At 35.2% G+C, this 21,241-nt stretch overlaps 1 protein-coding gene across 2 annotated transcripts in view; it reads right to left on the bottom strand.

Annotated features, from left to right (window-relative positions):
- CNTN6 (contactin 6) overlaps positions 1–21,241 on the bottom strand; it is a 256,637-nt gene that overhangs the window by 212,670 nt on the left and 22,726 nt on the right. Inside the window, exon 2 of one of the 2 annotated variants that reach the window (XM_032458064.1) lies at positions 16,960–17,010. The exons of the other annotated variant lie outside the window; for it this stretch is intronic. The gene's annotated coding sequence lies outside the window, so the exon portion shown is untranslated. The remainder of the gene's footprint in view (positions 1–16,959; positions 17,011–21,241) is intronic. 2 annotated transcript variants of the gene reach the window in all.

Genomic DNA, 21,241 nt, shown 5'->3' on the forward strand with positions numbered 1-21,241 from the left:
CTAGCCTGGGAGAAGTTCAAAATTCAAAGTAAAATTGAAAAATTGGAAATTGGAAGTTGAACCATCATAAGTAGCAACCAATCAATATATAGATAATATTGCTTTCATAAGTGAGGAAACTGAGGCCTCTTGGAGCTAAATAATTATCCCTATTCAGTTTGTGACCTCGAGTGGGGCCTGAAGGCAGATCCCTGATAGAGAGTTCTCCTTACTAGATGTCTCTCTCGATCTGTGACACTGGACATGTCACCTAAGTATAGCTTCAGCCTCTGTGAGCCTAGTTTCCCAAGTAGAAAATGCAGGTAATTGTATCTCATAAAAATGCTCTCAGCATTTCTTTTAATCAGAATAAGAGAATCAGGGTGAGTGATAATATAATTTGGAAGATTTGTAATATTGACTCTCATCTCTGAAAATGGTGACAAGAAATATTTGTTCTTCAGGCAAATTTAGTTTATTAAACTTACTACAGAAAGGGAGAGTATTAACTTGAGACAGTCTTAGTACTATCTCACAAGGGGAAGTTATGGATAATATTTATAGGTTTTTTATGGCCTGAGCTGAGTGATTTTAACGTTATTCTTGCCAGATGAGGAGCTGACTAGAAATGGGCAGAGTTTATGGTATAATAGCTTTAGATTGATGGGCATCACACCATGAGGTAAGACTCTTGATATAGGTCTTGATGTTGGTCTTGAAATGAAAGTTTTATCCTGTAGAAGCAAATACTTCTTAAAGCAGATAGCTAAATTATTTTGCTTTCAGTATTGTTTAACACGAGGATAGGAAATTATGCCAATTTCACTTTTCAATATTGAGTCGAATAATAAGATGTGTGAACTACTAACCAACCACTAAAGCAGAAGTTGGGAAACTTTTTTTGTAAAGGACCAGATAGGAAATACTTTCACTTTTGCAGATCATTTGGCCTCTGTTGCCACTACCATACAGGACTGTTGTAGCACAAAAGCAGCTATGGACAAGGCAATAGCAAATGCAAGTGGCTGTGTTCTAACAAAACTTTATTTACAAAAAAAAAAAAATCAAGGATAACATTTTATCCAGTGCCACAGTTTGCCAGCCTCTGGCTAAAGAATGGCGTGGAGAATAGTTTTTAGTGGGCAGTTCTCAGCCCAAGCCTACTTTGTATTTGATTAACCTCTGGAATAATAGACAGTGGGAGGGATAGTGAGTATATCAGATAGCAAAATTCAAAAATACCTAGATTAAAAAGAATAGAGTGTATTTATTTGCTCTATTCTTTTTAATCTAGATATTTATGAATTTTGCTATAGATACATGTATGTCTATGACACATATGTGTGTGTGTATGATCTATATATCATATTTGCATTTATTTCATGCTGTTAACAACTTAACATATATATATATATATCATACACACATAAGTTTAATAGTAAGGAACAAATTATTTTTCTTTTCATTCTTTTTGCTTCTTCATATATTCCAAATTTTAAAAAAGAACTAAACAAAACAAGAATATTTATAGCAAGAACTTACTGAAACAACCATGTGTGTGAAGCATTGTTTTATTTTGTTTGCAGGAAGTCTAAATAAACTTATTTGAGATCAGTATTAGAGCATCAGAGGAAAAAGTTTTACTTTTTTTAATATGCTTAAGAAAAAGCAGTCAAACTGGGAATTTTTTTCCTACTTTGTTAAACTTTACAAATTAAAGAAAAAGAAAGCAAAACAGATTGGTATAGTTCAAAACAGTTTCTAAATCTAGTAAGATGGTATTTAATAAGAATATATATTAAGTGTTAGGTTTGAAATGTTGATCTACTTATTCAGAATAGAAATAGGATATGGAAAAGTGACTACATAATTTCAAGTTAAAAAAAACAAACACAATATGGGGTGATTCTAGGCTAACATTTGATATTTACTTATTTTTGGTATGGTCGCCAAAATCACATGTAACCAAGGTTGCATTAATAAAAGCATAGTGGTCAAAACAAGGAAGGTGCTATTTCTACCTAACCTGCACTTGTGTAACCACATAGCAGGATTGTATTCTCTTCTGAACATCATGGTTTAAGAGAAATTTTGACAAATTGAAAGCCTCTTCTGGGGAGCAGGGTGAAGATGATAAAGTGGCTGGGAGTTTATGAGAGTCAGTGGAAAGGAGTAAGTGTGTTTAGCCTGGGGAAGAAAGGATTTAGCAGACAGAGGAAAGCCATCTTCAGATATTTGAAGGGCTGTCTTGTGGAAGAAGGATTAGACTTATTATTTGTGTCTCAGGAGAGCAGAACTGTGACCAAAGGGTAGACATTTGGGGGCAGCAAATTTCAGCTTACTATCAGCCCAGAGCATCTTAACAAGTAGAATTGTTTAGCCAGTGGTTAAGTGCACTAGCTTTGAAACTTACACAGCCTAGGGTTTTTTTTTTTTAATCCTGTATATACATATTTTTATTGAACTATAGTCAGTTTACAATTATTGTGTCTATTTCTGGTATACAGTATAATGCTTCAGTCATACATGAACATACACATACTTCTTTTCATATTCTTTTCACCATAAGTTACTACAAGATATTGAATATAGTTCCCTATGCTGTACAGCATGAACTTGTTTTTTATCTATTTTATATATATCTGCAAATCTTGAACCCCCAATTTATCATTTCCCACCCCCTTTCTCCCCTGATAACCCTGTTTGTTTTCTATGTCTGTGAGTCTGTTTCTATTTTGTAAATAAGTTTGTTTGTCTTTTTTTTTTTTTTAATTCCATGTGTAAGTGATATCATATGGTATTTTTCTTTCTCTTTCTGGCTTACTTCACGTAGAATGACAATCTCCAGATCAATCCATGTTGCTGCAAATGGCATTATTTTATTCTTTTTTATGGTTGAGTAGTATTCCATTGTATACATATATCACAACTTCTATATCCAGTCATCTGTTGATGGACAACTAGGTTGTTTCCATGTCTTGGCTATTGTGTATAGTACAGCCTAGGTTTGTATTTCAAAATCTACAGACACATGTAATAGCTTTGTGACTTTAGAGGAAGTAAAATACCTTCTCTGACCCTCAGTTTTATAATAATTACAATGGAAAAAGTGGTATCTACTGCATGGGATTTATAACGGAATCCAACGAGACTGATCCTACAAAGAAGAAAAGTGGTTTCTCCATGAGATACCAAGTTCTTTATGACTAGGCGTATATAAGGGGTAGCTGGATGACAACTTCTCTGAGGTATTAGAGAGGACATTTCTACATTAAATGGAAGGTATAACTACATGCCCTCATAGGCCCTTCTAAACCTGTAGCTCTTTATTTCTATATAAGAGCAGGAAACTGAAGATCCTCTGATGCAGGTATCGTTAGGTGGGAGTCCAAAAATGGGATTTCCCTAGCAGAACATTTGAAAGTTGGGAAACCCAAATAAAAATGAATGTTCTGGTTTCTCTTTAAATATCTGAAGATTTGGCATCACTGGGTTCACATTTCTACACAGTAACAAGACCATAAACCTGGTTCTGGGAAATTTAGTTCAAATTTCTGAGCAAACATATTTCTTCCCATCAGAGTTGCAAAGGGAAGATTTCTCCTTCATTGTGAGTAACCTGAACTGTTAACGAAGCTGTATGGCATTGTGCATGTTTTCCCACAGTGTGCTTTCTGGACTTTAAAAAAGTAGCATACAGTCAAATACTCTGCAAAATGCAAGATTAAATAAGGCGAACAAGTTCTTTCTTGCAGGATTTCTCAGTGTCTCTACTTTTTAACTTACATTATAGAATCTGAGGAGAAGAGCATAGTAATTCTGTTTCCTAGACTTCCATGAGCCTGGACTCCCTTTGCTACAGTGCTTGTCCTAGAGTGAACAAATGCTCTGTAGAAAATACTTTGGGAAAATCTAATTGAGGGGAAAGAGCCCTGGACCACAAATGCAGTGGTGTATCTAAGTCACAGCTCTGCCAGTAGCTAGTGATGTAATCTGAGTAGAGTCTTGCAACCTGTGTTCTTAGGTTGCTCACAGCAAATATTGGGACAATAATATCTGTCCTACTGTCTGATCCATATTTTTATAAACTAAATAAAGGATTTAAAAGCACTTTCTAAATTGAAAAAAGCCCTATAAATACATAAGAGATTAAATTACTAATGTGTCTCTCTCCTGCATAACTCATCAGGAAAAGTGGCTAGATTTTAATCATTTTCATGCCAATCAGTGCTTTTCAGACCACACATAGTGGCATATCTTTTTTTTTTTTTAATGCATAGATCTGTGAGTTTTCTGTCCTACCTGGAAAGAATTATTAAAAGATGATCTATATTTTCATATTACCATGAGTACATTAAATCTGTGTGATTGTAAACTGTCTGCTGACCTACCTGGAAAGAATTTATTAAAAGATGATCTATATATTCATATTACCATGAGTATATTAAATCTGTGTGATTGTAAACTCTCCGCTGAGAAAGAACACTATTCCCAAGCTATCTATTAAGGAAGGAAAGAGTAGAAAAATAGTGAGCACTCATAGCAGGATGTACACTTATTCCATTCTGTTCCCTCTGGCTAAGGTTCACGGTCCCCGGCCCCTGGACAATTGGACCTTTTGCCTTCTCTTCCATCAACCTGTCCCCTGATAATGTGCTCCCGTTGGCAGTCCTGACCTCACCAAAATAAGAGTTATCTTGGGAGGAAAATGCAGTTGTCTGTCAACCCTGTTGCTGTAAAACTCTGGGGAACTCCTCTGATTTTGAGAGGATACAGTTTCTAAAATAATGCAAATAAAAAGGAGATACAGAAAATATAACTCATTTGGGAACAGGGAATGGCACTGCGCCTCGGTCTCTTCAGTGTGCCATTCCCTGGCTTTTTGAAGCTGCAGAAATGTGAATTAGGCTTTCCATTCAGAGTGTGTTACTCTCGCTAAATGTTTGGTCCCTGAGAGAGGAGAGATGCTGTGGCCTGGGGGACGGGGACAGACCTCATTCCCTAGCCCTTTGCACATTCTGTATACCTTTAGAGTAGACATTTGCAGGCCAAAAATAAATTCACCTGCTGACCTGATGGTATACTTCCCCAAGAGCAGGCTATTAAGATATTATCTCACATCTCCCCCAGTTGATGTCTGCTTCCTGCCTTCTGACTAAAAAGACTTAACTGCCTTCTAATATCTGGATTTCATGTTTATATAAATAGTACCCCACTTTTGTAAATTGATCTATAGTGTGCAAGGTGCTTTTTCAAATAAAATCTCATTTAGATTTTTTAAATTACCAAGAAAAGCAGAAAGTGAGGCTCCAAGAGACTAACTAGATTTCCTGGAGCCACAGAGGGTTAAGTGTGCATACTCTTCTAAAAGCATTGTTTTAAAATTTGTACCTTCTAAATTTGGGTGACTTTTGGCAAAACTGTGATCCTAATTTATATCCAGATCTGATAGAATCAAGAGAATTGTGAGCTGTTAACAGTGGGGAAGAAAAAAGGGAGGATGTGAAAACCACACTTACAGGGAGGAGCAGTGCCTTCTGCAGTGTCCCTAAGGACAGACTGGCCCAGTGAAAACAATACTGGACCAGGAATCCAGAGGGCTCTGAGACAGTCCACCCCAACCCGTAATCAGTTACCAAATTTCAGTAAATCCTGCAACATTTCTGGTCTCAGAATTCTGTATTTGAGATGGGATTACAAGTAATTCAATAGAGACAATTGGGAGACAGGCTTCCAAATAATACAACACTACTTTAAGTATTGGGCCAAAGGCACATAGATAGTATGTGGCCGGGCTGGGCCTTGTACCTAGATCTTTTGATTTCAAGGCTTTCCACATTATATACAGAAAGCACAGGATTGTTGTCATTGATTTGGACATGTATACTTGGAATTACTGTGAGAAAAAAAAAATTAGTTGGCTTCCAAAACGGTAGGCAGATTGAATTTAAAGGTAGTTTTAGGAAAATGTCCAAGGAAGGAGGGGCTATAGTGAGATTAAGGGCAGAAAGGTGTTCTTAAAACCACCTTTGTTCCAGTTTCAAAGGCTGCCTACTAGACCAAGCAGACCTGTGGAAGGAAAAAGAACACCCCCAAATAGTGACGTTTCCACTACAGTGGTTTACTTTCCCTGCATGACATTAAACAGAAGGCCATGTTTCTGGAGTGTAGCTCCCAACCCAACCCAGCAGTCCATTTTGCATATAGGTAGATGCCCACCACTGTCCTGAACTCCCAGGTTCCCAGGCATTGGGTCTGTAAGTTCACATGTCTGAAGGGAAATGGAAACTGAAAGAGTCATTGACTCAGTGGCTCTGGGAGCTTCTCAGGAGGAGACAGTGGGAGCTGAAAGTCTGTGCTCTGTAACTGGGCTGCCTCTTTTCTATCCAGACTCGGCTCCCAGTAGGTAAGGAACTCAGCACAGGTTCCCTAAGTCTTCTCTGCCTTAATTTCCTCATCAGCAAAATGGGAATGATAGTAGTGCTACTTCTCCAGGTTGAGGTAAGGGTAAGTTAATTCATATAAACTGCTAGGACAGTGTCTCATATGAGGTCGGAGCTCACAAATACTATTATTATTGCCATCGCTATCATCGTCATCATTAGGTACAAAACAAATGTAAAAGATCAGGTTATTTTCAAAGATGCTTCTGTCTTTGATTATGCTGGACCATCTTTCTTGAATTCTCTAATTTTAGTATTCTGCCAAGATTCAATGACATTTATTCCATGAAGATTTCTGTTACGTCTTCATTTAGAAGTACTTTCACTTTCCTTTTAACTTCTAATAAATTTATCTTTAATGAAGGAATTAATAAAATATCTAAGGTATGTCCTCTTTTCCATGACATATTTCACATGGCCTGTTTTTCAGGATTTTGTGTGTGTGTGTCCTTGTACATAGGAGGGATTGTTACATTAATTCACTGAGTGAATGGGTGATTAGTTGCTACTTAGGAGTGACTTAAATGTATTTCAGGAGTGTTACAGAAAAAGCCATCCAGAAGCAATAATAATTTTCAGAGTTACTGTTCTCTTTGTTACTTTATAGAATGCAGTGCAGTCTCCTTTAAAGGTGATACAGGAAACCTTTTAATTAAGGTGCATGAAGAGAAGCAAGTAGGCTTACCCTGGACTAACTCCCTTCAAGTGAATATTATCCAGTCTAAAATGAAAAAATAAGTGAGAAAATAATTCTTTTTGCACTAAAGTGACTCTAGGCAAGGATGATATCATGCTCCCTCCTCTTAACATCTTTTCCAACCTACATGTCTCGTATGTCATCAATGGGACAGCTGATCTTTAGGCTTCCAGAAGAGGTGTTCATCCAGAAAAGGACAATGGCTTTGGATTCTGCATCTGAATCTCCAGTGGCTGAACCTTGGCCTCCCAAGTATAAAGTGGTATCTGGGTACAACACATTGTTGGCTTATTGATTGCAAACAGATTTTAAAATATGCGTTTGAAAATGTATTGATCATGTTGCAAGATGTTATTCAGTGGTTTTAGAGGAAAAGAAATATAAGCAGAGCGGCATATTTTAGAATCTGCTCATCAATTCCCAGAACATACTAGTCTTTTTCAGGGGACGTACATGTATAAATAAACTAAATGCATATAGAAAAGCACATACATCTTTTCTTTCCAAATCGCTTTCCTTCACTCTACCTGACATAAACTCCCCGATGTTCCCCAGACAGAGTGATATTTTTGGCACAATATTGTTCCTGATTTCTATATTGCCTCCTGGGGACCTGCCTTTCAAACATCTAATGTGAGTTTTCTCATGAATGCCAATGATACAAGGCTACATTTTTCCTTCGAAATTTTCATCCCCCAGGCACTCCAAGTACTCAGTGACTACTTCCAAGATATCCATAACTAGATGAATAGCAATTACTTGTAATAGAGGGTGGATAAGGCAAAGGGCATTTTTATTGGTTCTGGGAAGATTTAACTACATTGATACAGCATTTCCTGAAAATCCCCATCACCCCAGAGCATGATGAATGGCCACGTCCATCTCAGCTCTGTCTCAGGAGGATCTGGGGTGCAGAGTGCCCTGAGGTCTTCTTTGCCACATAGAGAAGTTAGTCCCCGTTCATTCTTACGTGTTAACTTCACTTGAATTATGTGTGCAGGCAACACTTAATTCACTCTCAATTTAAATCAAAATAAAGGTTTAATTTGCTTCTCTGTCTTCTGGGGCTAATCTCCCTTCACTGAACACTCATACACCCATTAATTCAAGAAGAACAACCCCCTAAGCAGCCTTTGATTAGGCTCTCACGGGCTAATTGTTCCTTTGGAAGTTTGCTCGCAGCTCCCTTTAGTATCAAGAACCTCCCTTTGTGTACCCCATATCCCAGGGCAGAATTGGGTATGAGACATGACCATCAGAGTTTATGTGACTAGTGGCAGATAATTCACACTCTCCCTGCTTCTGAGCTTAAGTGCTAAATTTCTAGGATGCATACTATAGTGCTCATCTGCCCTGCAGACCTACCATTTGTAGGTAGAATACCATGAAATGAACTCTTGCTAAGTGTCAGGAACTTTTATCACATAGGAGATATCAGAATAGGCTTTAGCAGGAGTTAGCTTTATGGAACATCTCCAGGGTCTGCCTCTATTGTTATTGGTCAATCTCTCTGTTGGGGAAAAGTGTTCTCAGTTCTGTTACTATTCTTTATACTCTATAATTTCAACTTTATTATTTACATTCAAACAATCTATGGAGACAACTTAAAATAGTAAGTTCCATCTTAATTCAGAAAGGATTCAGTACCCCCAACTCTAAGCTGAGCTCCATTTGTAACAGCTCTTATAAACCAGCTTAGAAAAGGATGAAATGATTTGTATGTTGACACAGAGAGACAAAGTCTCACCTGTGTATGTGTGTATTTTTTCATAAAAGCGAACTAATTTGTTTATCAAACAGTATTTTCATGTTCTGAGTTCCCCAAAAAGTAAACTGTGGGTCAAGGATTTTAATGCCAAAGTTTGATTGGGAAGTGATCCCAAGAAATGTAGGATGGGAAGTGGCTTAACTCAGATAGAGAATGGAACCAATAAAGATTTCTGATCAGGCCAGTTATCAGTGTGGTCTTCTGGACCTCGGTCTCTCTGGGGAGCACTGGGCTCAGAACAATGCTCAGTTATCCAGTTGAGGGGCAGAGAAGATGAGTACTTATTTACCAATTTCTCATCCATTATTAATGGTTATTTCTGGGAGCACTAGCTCTCAGGCACATTTAGTTTGTCCTACAAGGAGAAAAGCATGTTTCCCAGGCCAGGAAACAGTCAAGCAATACTAAGGTTTTCACAATACTACCTAGTCATCAAAGTTGTGGGTGTGAATCCGAGTGGTGGGAACAGGAGTGGGAGACTCACTGAGAGCAGGGACAGCATCTGCTACCAGTTTTAAACCTCTGCCATCTATTACACAATGGGCTAGACACTAACCTTGAAATGGAATCAGTGCCTTTTATAAAGACTGGACTTCAGCAAAGATTTTTATTACTAGAACACCAAGATTATTACTACTAATCAATCTTGTTTTGCAATTGGCTTTTTCATTAAGTAAAGAGAAGACAGAGAAGACAGGACATTTAATGGATAAATCACACTGAAAATTAAGGTTTGGACTTTGAAACCAATTTTTAAACTCCATATTAAGGAAACATCCTTTTTTTTTGTTCAAATGGATTCAATATTTATTAAAAGTAATGATAAAAAATTAATGAAAGAAAACAAAAGGTATTTTATACTAATGAACATTGGCTGATGCAAATACTTTTCAAAAGCATGAGCTTGGACTTTAAATCAATAACTATTGATAATTACATAGAAACTCATATCTAAAACCAATTCTTGTGTATTTAAATTTAAGTTTTAGTACATAGGCCTCTAGCAGTTGTCACTTAGAAAGTGTTGTATGTCCCAGCATTGATGCTGCAAACTTGCTGGAATTAACAAAAGCGTCTTATGTTTATATAGCATGTTGAGTATTAAAATGCATCTCATGTTTATATTTTTACTTAACCTTCATAAATATATGTGAAAAAAATACTACTCACATTTTACAAAAACTGGAAAGTGACAGTGCAAAAAGTCAGGTAATTTGCTATCGGTCACAAAACTAGGAAAAACTGAAGCCAAAAATCAGTCCAAACCTTTTCCCAGCTTCTGTCTACATGCATAAAGACAATGCAATTCCATCTACTATTTCATTTGGAACTTTTGGTCAGACCAGCAGGACCAAATATCTTGAGTTGCCTGGGAGTGGAAGGTTTCCTGGGATGAAATACTTTGAGTTCTATTATCAGAACCATCCCAGGCAAACAGGAGAAGTTGGGCCCTCTACCTAGCACTTAAAATATGCTACTTAAAATTTTAGAAACATATGCTGCGGTCTTTGGTGCTCATACTGCTCTGTAGATCTCTAAAATTACAATTCTATAGTAACACACTACAGCTCTCTTAATATTGATAATATTCTGTGACTTTCCATTTTAAACTAATCAACTTTTCCTAAGTGGTTCCCAAGAATAGCATTAGCTGCATTAGTATTCTAATATCCTTCCTGAATTATGTTTTACTCATTTTTCACTTATATTCATTTACATAAATACTAAAAGGAAAACCATACAAATAAAATAAGGCATATACCTAACTGTTCCAATATTGAAATGAAGATTAGATGAATTAAAAAATGAAAAAACTGCCTATCCAAAATACCTTTATGGAACTTAACAATACTTGGAAGGCTTAAATTGTTAAAAGTCCAATACCTTTCATTTTGTAATTTGAATATATTTTGGTTGCTGAAGGGAAAGTCAGAAGTTCTAACGTTGTCATTTATTTGATCAAAAACTTTAGAAACAAACAGCTACTGCAAACTTGTTGCTCTGTAGAAATTTGTGCATCTGTAGGAGTTTGTTGATTTTCAGAAGCAACACAAATTAGGTGGATAGTTAGTGACTTTATTTCCCTGAAATAAGCATAACTAAATTTGTCACTTCTAAATTCAGTGATTCCATCCCTGGAGGCTTCTCCAGGACAATCACTCATACATCTGCTTACACACCTGAGTTTTGGTTGGTACTGTCTCTAATTTTCTGTGAGATTTTAAGAATGTACTGCTTGTTTGAATGTCACATCTTTATCTGCCAAACTGTGGAGCACGAAGGCAGTTGGGCTAGCTGATCTCCAAATTATCCAGAGAATGAATTGTAGAAGTTGGCCTGGTGACAAGAAGAAACATTACAGATGATCCTGAATTAATGTAGACACACATGAATGGAAGTGGTGCCCATTCTGTATCTTGTCCTCACATGTCATCGTGGTCACTTTGGGATGTCATCATGTGGGAATTAATGCAACAAAGTAATCATTATGTAACAAAATGTCAAAAACATTTATGGTGTATAACATTGAAAGTTGTAGTCTGAAAAATTATATTCAGAGATGAAAGTTAGCAATTTTAAGAGGATAAGATAATTGATTCAGATAGGGCTGTGTTTCTAAAATTCAACCAACAAATAGGTTATAAACCAACTCAAGGTAGACATCTAGAAGTAGCTAAAGAGAAGCCAGTTATGTAAATCTGGTTGGTACAAACTTAATTTAGAATGTTTCTTATAGACAGCCATTCCCTACTACAAAAGTTGAACACCTAGGTCATGTAGTGGGTACTCACTCAATTTCAAAAAATATCCTTTGCTTTCTATCTCTCATACTCATAGTTTTTTTTTTTTATTTTTAACAATCTATGTTTTCTCTCTTTTCTCTCTCTGTATGTATATATACCTACACGAAATTGAATGGCTACATCAAATATTGATGTTTTATATTCTGAGAATATCACTTCAACCATTTCTTTAGCCTAAAAAATTCTGGAAAAATAGAACTTAAAAAATAGAATAGAAATTAGAAATAAAAATAAAATAGAATAAAAAATTATATGTTAGATTGTCTTTTCCTGGTGGATAAAAATTCAGAGAATCGAAGTAACAGATTAAAAATTGAAAACTCAATCAATTACTTTTGTATGTAAGACATCAAACTAGTTCACCGACTTCACAGATTTCTTCTGCTTGAGTCAGCTAAATTATTGGTTTGTATTATTTAGCCATAGCCCTAATTAAATCTCATAACTATAGGAGAATCAAATACTGTCATTCAGAGAGGTCTATGTGTTTACATATATATCTGATGATATGTATCAGTACAGATAAATTTGACTTATAAAGTTCAGAACTTGAAGAATTTATGTATTTGAAAATGGATTTGGCTTACAAAACAAAGTATCAATCTTATGAATTTTCTTTCTGTGTTCATTATATAATAACATTGATGATACATAATAGAAACACTTTTGTAAAGTTACAATATTGAGAGGAATTAAATTCCCTTTTTTGTGGTTGTTGTGTAATCATTACAGAATTGTGCCAGGATATGTCCTTTAAGCAACAGTAGTATACCACTTAGTAGAGGGAAATAGGCATTTTTAACTTTTCCATTTTAATTGCAAATAAACAAATAAATACTTTTACAAAGGTATATGCATATATATAGTATATATAAAATATATGAGAAACATAGAATATTATATAATTTATATTATTTATACATATGTATATATGTTTGTATATATGTATGCTATAGGATTGTTAAGGCACCAGTGATAGATGATGACCGATAAGATAATTAGGAGGTAAGTGCATTCAGGACCAGTCAGGAAGGTGCTAACTCTGCAGATACTTTTCCTTCTGTCTTTCCTCTGGTCATGTAGGAAGTTCCTAGCTGGTGATGGGAAGAAAAGGCATGTGAAAGAGACACAGGAAGAAGCTCTAAACTTAAAGATTATGCAATCTTTGTGATTGTGAAAGCCTTTCTCATGTCTTCTGTCTCTACCGAGGGCATTGTTTCAGTCCATAGAATGTGATGTCTGCAACCAAAAAAACTTATTTAACAAATATGGATTGATAACCTCCTAAGTGCCCTTCATGCCAGTGATAAAAAATTGATCAAGGCAAACATGGTTTGTGTTCCCTCGAGCTTTTATTCTAAAGGTGATGGTGCCAGAGACAATAGAAAATAGAGCCACAAGAAATAAATGTTGTGACAAGTATGAAGAAAGAAATGAATGGAATAATAAGACAGTGACCTGAGGTATAATGAGATGGGGGAGTTATTGCTGCTACTTTAGATAAACTGATTGGGGAAGGTCAAAAGTAGTGAAAATCCTTCCAGCTAAATGAACTCTCACCTTATTACATGATAAGCCAAAAGTGGAGAATGAGACTAAGGATCAGATTTATCTTAACAAGCATCTATAATTAGCATGCATTCATATGCATGTGCTTTTTTTTGTTTTGTTTTGTTTTTTAAATATCAAGTACTGATTTAACTCTACAAGTCTCCATACTGGAGATGAGGAAATGGAAGCTCAGAAAGCCAGCAAGCAAAATAAGCTAATGAAATCTGAAACTTTTCCAAACAATTTTCAATTTAAATATTTAGGCAGGCATACAAGGAAGATGGCAATATACTGAGGGACATAATATTGGTTTGGAAGACTATTAGGCTCTAGAGAATCCTGTGATTCCAGAGGTTATGGAGTGTACCTAATGGTAAATGGAGATATTAGAATTTGAAAAATGCTATGAAATACAAAAGCAAACAAACTGAAAACTACAATCCCCAAAAGGCAGAACACATCTAGCTCACCATAGAAACATGGTGTTGGATTTGTTTCAAATCTTTTCTCTTAAGATGATACTACCTCAGTGTATTGGGGCTTGTCAAACAACCATTAAGATATAGTATCGGTTCCTTGATTAGATTAAGTGAAAAAGTAGGATTTGATTTACAGAAATTCATATCATAGCCAATTCATACTTGAAACACTTCTAGTCCATAAAGCAACACTGAAACTTGAGGCATCTTGCTGACACTATGACTTATTTTTTAATATTTGTAAAGGACAGTAAGTAAGAATGAGTTCTTATATCATTTTACAAGCTGGATGGCTGATTGGTAGTCATTTTTATTCTGACCCATTTTGAACTTGCACAATACACACATTGCCTCTGGCATTTGACTGTGTGTAGATTACATTTTGTTTCTTTCTCCAGAAATTGGACTCTGCCTGGGAAAACCAGAAATTCCTAGAAAATCATGCTTCAAGCCTATTAATTTAAAACGTGGAAATAAACTGCTTTCTTTTGTCTCAAATTCCACTTTCAAATCTTGCTTGTGTATCTCAAAATTTATTTAAGAACGAATCCTAAAGATCGGTGCTCTAAAACTCTGGATTTGAGCCTCAGTCTTTGTGCAGATATTGAATAAATAATTTGTTAATGTAAAATAATCACATATATTAACAGTCAATTATGGGTAAGGCAGAATAGTAAAGATTTAGGCAATTAAATTAAAAATGTTTTCATTGATTATTATTTTTTCCCAGAGATATCTAAGGTGTATACACACAAAACACTAACTTACATTTCTTGACTGCTACATTTCCTGAATGTTACAGATAAAGAAATAGAAACGTAGGCTGATTCATTCAGTTATTCTTGTGCTCATTCTATAACTTAAAACAAGAAAACAAAAAAACACAGGAAGCTATCGAATAAATGGCAATGACCCAAGTCTTGAAGATACAGTATTAAGAAATAGGATTGTGTATAATTCTCCAAGATCTTATAGAAATTAACACATGTGATAAACTCTGATAAATGTCATGATATAAGCAGTGCTTGGTATTGGGGGAAGATATTACAGAAGTACCTCTCTTAGTCTAAGGAGAATCAGAAAACCTTCCTGGAGGAAGTAGCTGAGAACTAAAGAATGAGTAGAAGTAAAACATGTCCATGTGTTGGGGAGTAAGGAAGGGGAAAGGATGTTCTGATCAGAGGGAAGTAAATGTGTGGAAGGTGAAAGCAAAAGATAACTTGGCTGATAAACTAAATGAGGTTCAGTATGACTTGAGCATGGAAAGAAGTTATGAGAGGGTAGGGTGATTTGAGGAGGCTGAGGGGAAAGGGACTAAATGATAAGTTACAGAGATAATGTTAAAGGAATCTTAGCAGATTTGATGAAACTTAGATTTTCTCAATCGGGGCAATATTGACACCTTGGAATGACTAATCCTTTGTTGTTGGGGGGGTGGGGTAGGAGGAGAGATGTCCTGTCCATTGTAGAATATTTAGCAGTATCTTGGCCTCTACACACCAGATGCCAGTACCACCCTCCTCCAGTGTGATAATCAATAATGTGTTGATATTGTCAAATGTCTATTTAGGGGGCAAAATCATTGCTGGTCCAGCAGCACATTAAACATATTATATATCACTACCAACTGAGAATTATCTCTGAGATGCAAGGATGGTTTGACATAAGAAAAATCAAGCAATGGAATATACCACATTAATAGAATGAAGGTGGGGGGAGGAAAGAAAAAAAATGATTATCTTAAATGGTGCACAAAAAAAGGATTTGATAAAATTCAGCATCCTTTTATGATAAAAATACTCAGAAAATTAAAAATAGAAAGAAGTGTCCTCAAAATGATAAAGAGCATTTAAGAAAAATCACAGCTAACATTATACTCAATAGTGAAAGACTGAAAGCTTTCCCCTGGCTTCAGAAATAAGACATGGTTGTCCTTCTTTATCATTGCTATTTAATATTGTACTGAAAGTTCTAATGAAAGAAATTAGGCAAGAAAATGAAATAAAATAAATACAAATTGAGAAAAAAATACTCTATATGTAGATGGCATGATATATATATATATAGAGAGAGAGCATATATATATATATATATATATATATATATATATATATATAATTTATACTTATTTTATATATATATATATAATCCCAAAGAATCTTTGAGGAAGCTACTAGAGCTAATAAATGAATTCAGCAAAGGTTTAGGGTACAAGATCAAAATACAAAAATCAGTTGTGTTTCTATATACCAGAAAGGAATCATCTGAAAAGCATATTAAGAAAACTATTCCATTTACGATAGCATTCAAAAGAAAACTCTTAAAAATATTATGTTGAGCTAAACATCAAGCATATAAGAGTACAATACTGTATGAGTCTACCAACACAAAGCTCTAAAGTCAGAAAAAAACCTAATCTGTGGTGATCAAAATCAGATCAGTGGTTGTGGTAAGAGATGTGATAGGGATGACTCAAAAAAAGCAAAAAGAGCTTTTATCAGTGATAGAAATGTTCTACATCTTGATTGAGGGGTGGGCAGTTACACAAACACAGACATTTTTCAAACTCATTGAACTTAAAATTTGTGTATTTTCATTATATTTAAATTATATCTCAAGAAAGTTGACTAAAAATGTGTTCTGGAGGGAAGTAAGATGGAATGAAAGGAAATGTACAAATAAAAAAATAGGTAGGAGAATAAGGAGAAAAATATGTGTATTTAGTATGAAGTTTGTGTGTTTTTGCACATTTGCAGTTATTTTTTAGACTTTTGTTATTTTGCTACTAGCTTAACATTTTTTCAGTACACTCTGTTCTACTGACAGTGTCTTTCAAAGTTCCTTAGAACCCAGTAATAAGACAACTCAGTTTAACCATTTTTCAGAACTTTTGATAAATAATGTAAAATACCTGAATATGTATAAATACCTCTTGTTATCATGGAGTTTTCAAGTTTTGTTCTAAGAGTTGAACTGGACCAAAGGAGCATTTTCCTTGGACTCTTCAACTTTTAATTATACACAATCACACAAACACACAAGAGTTTTTCTAATGTTACTTTCTCTTTCTCAGATGTGCCTAGACATTAATGTTCTAAGGACTAAAATCAGACCATCAACAAACCAATAAAATGACTTAAAAAGCACTGAGATAATCACTTTACTAATAGTTCAGCTTAAGAACTCATATTACAGTTATTTGGAAAAGGGAATCTGAAAATGCCTGTGACACACTTACCAACAGGTCCCTCCTTCACTTCTGCCACATTGACTGCTTTTCAAAATTCTTCTGAAAATGGGTGGAAAGATTTGAGATGGATCAGTGAATTTGACCCTTTATATATGAGCATATAAAAAGCTAGCCACTCACCATTTCCACCTTATGAATTTATGGATCACAGATTACATTTGTAAATAAAAGGAAAAGGAGAGTGGGAAATGGTATTTTTTATAGAGGAACTGGAAAGCAGCCATTTTATTAACACAGAGGTCATCAATCTGGCAGGAAACATTAACAACACAAATGCTGAACTTAACTCTCAGATGTCTCTTGGAGTTGCCAAAATCATTTCCATTAAATTATGAATTAGAGTGACATGAATGTATGAAAGACCAAGTGACCAGTACTTGAATTGAGGAAAACAACATGAATTGAATTGGTTTAGGGAATAAATAAATATTCATTCTTTTAGCATTTGTTACCCATATTTACCACCTATCCACCAACCATAACCTCAAGAAGAGAGAATAATAAATGATAATTTATTTTAAAAAATGATGGGCATTATTAAGGGTGCAGAGACCTTTGGATCAGTGAATTGTAAAACTCTGGGCAAGTCACTTACCCAGAAGGTCTTACTTTCTACATTTACGAAAGCAGGACTTTAAAGTCCCTGCTCTCTTGGTTTTGGAGTCAGTGTTCACTCTGACGTCCAATTTTTGACCAAATCTTCTCACTTTTCTTCACTGAAACCTGTATCAAATAAATATTTTAGTATCTCAAGAATATTCTTCTCAGTAAATTTTACACGTGGGATATTTTTGTGATAATAAGTTTTCCTTTGTTTTCCACACCACTTTTTTTTTTTGTCTATGTTTTAGAAATTCCCTAGGATCTTGTATTTCACAGATTAATTCTCTACCTTCCTTATCTTATTGCTACTACCATCAACTTATCTTTATTTCTGCTTTCCTTCCTGAATAATTCTCTCAACTTTATCTGACAACTCTGTGTTTAATGTAATTATGCTCTGTTGTCATTTTTGTTCTTTTCATTTTAGCTATTATAATGTAAACTTCCAAAAACTATTTCTAATTCCTGTAGTGTTTGCTTCTTTTATTTTTTCAACTTCCTTTTCCTCAACTTCCTTTTCATGGATGAAAAAGGTTTTATGATTTATGTTGAAAAAGTTAGTGATTTCTTTGAAATTTTCTTATTTGTTTCCATATAATGCCATTTTAATAGTTATTATTTAGGTAGAGATCTTATCCTCTTGTACTGAGGGCTTCCTCAAATGACTGGTAACCCTAGCTATTTATTCACTCATACATTTGTATCCATGTGATGTATTGGCTCGTGGTCTTCATTCTTAGGTTATTGAGGCTAATAGCTTTTTTTTTTAATTAAAGTGCATAGCTTAATGAGTTTTTATAAAGGTTTTTACCCATAGAAATAACACAGTGATGAAACTACAGACTGTTTTGGTCACCAAAGATTCCTTTGCCCCATCCTAGGCAACTGCCTTCACACTGTAGGTCTTAAGCAACCTTTGACCTGCCCTCTGTCATTATAGATTAGGTTTGTCTTTTCTAGAGTTTCAAATAAGTGTAACATTATATGCTTTTTTGAGCCTGTTTTTTTTTTTTCACTCTACATGGTGATTTTGAGATTTAGTGATGTTGCATGTATTTGTAGGTTGATCCTTCTTACTGCTGAGTATTATACCATTGTATGTAGATAAGGTACCATTTATTTATCCATTTATTTGCTCATAGACTTTTGGGTTGTATCTAGTTTGGAGATATTATGAATAAAGCTGCTAGGAACATTTGTGTGCAAGTCTTTGGACATGTACCTTCATTTCTCTTGGGTGAATACCTAGAAGTGGAATGACTGGATCATATGGGAGGTATATGTGTAACTGTTAAAGAAACTGCTAAACTGTTTTTCATAGTGTTAGGACCATTTCACATTCCTACCAGCACAGCTTAAGGGTTCTGGTTGCTTCACATCCTTGTCAATATGTGGTATGGTCAGTCTTTCTAATTTTAGCTATTTTATAGATATAAAATGAGAGCTTATTATAGTTATTTTGCATTTCCCTGATGAATGATGAGCATCTTTTCATGTCCTTATTGGCTACTCAAATTTCTTACTTTGTGAAATGCCAGTTGGAATCTTTTTGTGCTTTTTCATAAGTTGTCTGCTAATAAAGATGGAAGATTTCTTCACATTAAAATTTTTGTTGTTGTTGAAGCATAATCAGTTTACAATGTTGCATCAATTTCTGATGTACAGCATAATGTTTCAGTCATACATATACATACATATATTCCTCTTCTTATTCTTTTTTATTATAGGTTACTACAAGATATTGAATACAGTTCCCTGTGCTACACAGAAGAAACTTGTTATCTATCTATTTTATATATAGTAGTAAGCATCTGCAAATCTTGAACTCCCAGTTTATCCCTTCCCACTCCTTTTTCCCCTCTGGTAACCATAAGTCTGTTTTCTATGAAGACTGACAGTTTTTTATTGGGAAATTCCTAAACATGAATATTTATGAGTCTATATTTGGGGTCTTTACATTTATACACAGAAAGGTCATCTAAAGTCTGTTTTCTACCTCAAGACTTATGCTATTTTCTTTTCTGTCTTAAGATCTAAAGTCTGGAGACCCTGTAGCTCAATTTCTCTGTAAATATTCTCCAATCTCCTATAGGTTGTGTGTGTGAGAGAGAGAAAGAGACAGAGAGAGACAGAGACAGAGACAGAGAGAGAGAGACAGTCCACTTAATCGAGAAGGTGAAAACATGGGAGCCAACCTGAAAGCCTTTCAAATAAGCCTTCTATTTCAGTTTAAGCATCCCTGCCACAGCCTTCCAAGATACAAGGTAGCTTCAGATCTTGGTCCTTTTAGGGAATTTGTAAGGTATTTCATTTACTTCTTGCAGTTATCTTCCTGTGAGAGTATTTTAGTATGCCTCTTTCTGCATTCATCTTTCCATTTTGTGCTCCTGTAGTTCCTGAGGTTAAAACTTGTCTCTGGGTTTTATTGACAGTGGAAATTTGAATTCTGTTTCTTGTTGTACTAGTTATTTGTGAGTTATTTTAGAGAGGGCAGAGGGCAAGAAATGTCTTTTGTCAACATCTTGAGACTAAAAACATCACTTTTGTGAAATCTTCTTTCATGGTCATCAGCAATTATCTTTTACTTCTTCTGAGTTACCATTTTACTTTGTCTATATTTATGTTGTTTTATGTTTTACATTTATTATGAGTCTTTACAGATCCCTGTATTCCTACTGACCTGTGAGACAGGAAATTTGTCTTTTATTCAATTAGTATCTACATAATTTCACATAGGACCTAGCACATAGAAGCCACTTAATGACCAATGGCTGGACTGTGTTAATAATGGAGGAAGTACGAGAATGTTATTCTGTGTCATTACTTCTATTCATTTCTCTCCTCCTTCCTGCCACACACAGAAACTCAGCTTTCACCATTTCCAAGGCATGATCCATTGGATGAATAAAGCTGCAACTAAAAACAACCTAAATTCAAGTTATACAATAGCTAAATGGGAAAGAGGCTCACACCAGTGAATGCAGATAAAGAGCTCGTCAATGGACACTACCAGACATCTTGCCTTTGTAATCATTCTCCTTTTCTGTCTCTCTCTCTCTTTTTTATTCTACCTTCCTGACTTTCCGAAGTCTGTGGCTGGAATTATAGATACTCTTGGAACCGTACATAACTGAAAAGCCTATTCTCTAGGACATGAATTGTATGTCACCACCTTCATGAACACTTCCCTAGTTTCCCAGCTGGAAATCATCTCTTTCTCTTTTGAATTCTGTAATTCTTTTGCTATCTCAGGGACTGAAATATTTCTCTATTGAAATAACAAATAAATGACTGATGACGATATATGAGAACAAGATGGGTCTAGCTGTGTGCCCATACCAGAGTCATGGAGAGATATTTTAGAAAAGATGATTCTCTTAACCCATTGGGTAGGTGAAGGCTTTTGACTAATAATAGTTACAGTAACATGATACCATTATGTGTAATTATACATGAATTGCTAAATGCAACCTGAGACAGGCTGCAACTAAACAGAGGTCTCCAGCTAACACTGGAGTGCTGTCTAGGATTAACTTGATGACACAGGAGAGTTATTATCGCATCTTAACCACCTGAGTCAATCCCCTAGGACAGACAGAGCTATACAGATTCATCAGTCTCATTGTGACAGAGTCACTGAATTTGTTTACTGAATTTGAATACTACA

Source organism: Camelus ferus, chromosome 17 (assembly GCF_009834535.1).
Source record: "Camelus ferus isolate YT-003-E chromosome 17, BCGSAC_Cfer_1.0, whole genome shotgun sequence".
Taxonomy (NCBI): Eukaryota; Metazoa; Chordata; class Mammalia; order Artiodactyla; family Camelidae; genus Camelus; species Camelus ferus.